The sequence below is a fragment of the Sapajus apella genome, unplaced genomic scaffold (genome assembly GCF_009761245.1).
Source record: "Sapajus apella isolate SASKATOON/1434 unplaced genomic scaffold, GSC_monkey_1.0 scaffold95, whole genome shotgun sequence".
NCBI classification, from domain to species: Eukaryota; Metazoa; Chordata; class Mammalia; order Primates; family Cebidae; genus Sapajus; species Sapajus apella.
In genome coordinates, this window is record NW_022437035.1 from 1,756,321 (window position 1) to 1,758,599 (window position 2,279).

At 52.3% G+C, this 2,279-nt stretch overlaps 1 protein-coding gene and 1 long non-coding RNA gene across 2 annotated transcripts in view; one reads left to right on the forward strand and one right to left on the reverse strand.

The window, feature by feature from the left end:
* The window catches only part of KIAA1671 (KIAA1671 ortholog), a 252,820-nt gene that overhangs the window by 24,208 nt on the left and 226,333 nt on the right, over positions 1–2,279 (forward strand). The window lies entirely within an intron of this gene.
* The window catches only part of LOC116535566, an 8,213-nt gene continuing 7,870 nt past the window's right edge, over positions 1,937–2,279 (reverse strand). Inside the window, exon 3 of the long non-coding RNA XR_004262256.1 lies at positions 1,937–2,247. This is a non-coding gene — a long non-coding RNA (uncharacterized LOC116535566). The remainder of the gene's footprint in view (positions 2,248–2,279) is intronic.

Here is a 2,279-nt window from a genome sequence, read left to right on the forward strand (position 1 = left end):
CCTCCGTCCCTCTTTCCCTCCCTCTCTCTTTCCCTCCCTCCCTCCCTTCCTCCCTCTTTCCCTCCGTCCCTCTTTCCCTCCCTCCCTCCCTCCCTCCATCCATCTCATCTAACAATATTTGTTAAGCACCTACTCTGTGCCAGGCACTGTTCTGGGCACCAAGCGTGCAGCAGCGTTCAGTGCCTTCATAGTCCTGACATTCTAGTGGGGAGAAGTAGGTACAAAAGTCAGTTCATAAACCAGAACTTTAGATAATGATTAAGAGAGATGGTAAAAATAAAAGAAGGTAATGTGGAAGACGGTGTCTGCTTTCGATGGGGTGGCTAGGGAAGGGCTCTGGGAGGAAGTGACCTATGTGCTGAGACCTGAAGGAGACAAGGGGTCACCTGAAGAGCCCAGGGGAAGGTGTTGTAGGTAGCAGGACTGGTGTGTGCAGAGGCCTTGAGGCAGGAGCAAGCTGGGCATCGTGCTGGAAGACCCGAAGGCACAGGAAGCACGGGGGAGAGGTTCAGGAGGCTGGGCCAGTGCAGGGCAACGTGGGGTTTGTTTTAACCGCAGTTGCCTTTCATGGCAGGACTTGGTTTGGGCTTTTGAAAAGTCCTGGCTGCCGAAAAGGAAATGGGCTTGTGCTCTGGGCAGGAGTGGAGGCCGGGAGGGCCGGGAGGAGGCTGCTTCTGTGCAGGTGGGCAGGGTGCTGGTGCGCAGACAGGACGGCCCTCCTCAGGACCCTCCCATTCCCTGTTCTCAGTACAGACCCCAAACTGCATATGATTTTTTTTGAGGCAGAGTCTCGCTCTGTCGCCCAGACTGGAGTGCAGTGGCGTGATCTCAGCTCACTGCAACCTCCACCTCCCAGTTCAAGCAATTCTCCTGCCTCAGCCTCCCAAGTAGCTGGGATTACAGGCATGTGCCACCATGCGCGGCTACTTTTTTTGTATTTTTAGTAGAGATGGGTTTCACCATGTTGGCCAGGCTGGTTTCTAACTTCCGAGCTCAACTGACCTGCCCGTCTCAGCCTCTCAAATGGCTAGGATTGCAGGCGGGAGCCATCGCGCCATTGCATATGGTTATTTACGTATTTGTTTCTCTAATACTGCCTGACTCCTCTATGGCACTATGAAGGTCCAGGAGGACAGAGACTTTGTCTCCTGCCCTGTCCCAAGTGTGGTTCCTGGCACATGGTAGGGACACTTAATATTTGTCAAATGAACGACTAATAAGATCCCCCCCCCCACCCCAATCTAGGTGGAAATAGTAATGACGCTGAGTAACAGGGATGACTACATATTGATGACAATAGGTCTGGGCTCGGTGGCTCTGGCCTGTAGTCCCAGCACATTGTGAGGCTGAGGTGGGCCGTTCACCTGAGGCTGGGAGTTTGAGACCAGCCTGAACAACACGGAGAAACCCTGTCTCTACTAAAAATACAAAATTAGCTGGGTGTGGTGGCACATGCCTGTAATCCCAGCTGCTCGGGAGGCTGAGGCAGGAGAGTCGCTTGAATCCGGGAGGTGGAGGTTGCAGGGAGCTGAGATTGCACTATTGCACTCCAGCCTGGGCAACAAGAGCGAAACTCCGTCTCAAATAATAATAATGACAGTGATAAACGTAGCAAGCCTGCGCTGAACGTGCTGTGTAGACCTGGGCCGGCCCTGCCCACCCTCTGCCCAGCTGCACCTCCTTTGGTGGTTTGCACGATGGGACTTTCACCAGATCTGGGAGGCCCTGTCACCTGGCAGGCCCTCAGCAAATGATGGGCTGATTTGCAGGCTGTGCTCCCTTTCAGGAAAGGATTTATCAGCCGGACTTGGGTCTGGGTGGGGCAGGTTTGGGTGAGGCCTCTCAGCTGTGGGAGTTAGAACTTCTGTGTAAGTTGAGGACTGAAGTTCAGGTTTCCAGCCTGACTTTTCCCGGCCTTGTGACCTTGGGCAGGTCCCACCCTCTCCATGAGCCTTCGTGTATGAAGTGATGATGGTGACAGGTAGCAATACTACCGTTTGTTAACCCCCAGCATGTGCCAGGTACTGTGTTAGGTCCTTTAGTTCTCATGGTGACACACTGGGAGGCAGGAACTATTCTTATTCTCATTTTCCAGATGAGGAAACTGAGGTTGAGGTAGCTTAAGTCATTAGCTCGCGGTCAGTCGGCTAGAGGTGGTGGAGCTGGGATTAGAACCCATGTAAAGCTAATGCATGAACTCAGTGTTTAAACTCCAAACTTCAGTCATTCTCCTATCACTGGGATTTTCTTTTCTTTTTTTTTTTTTTTTTTTTTTTTTT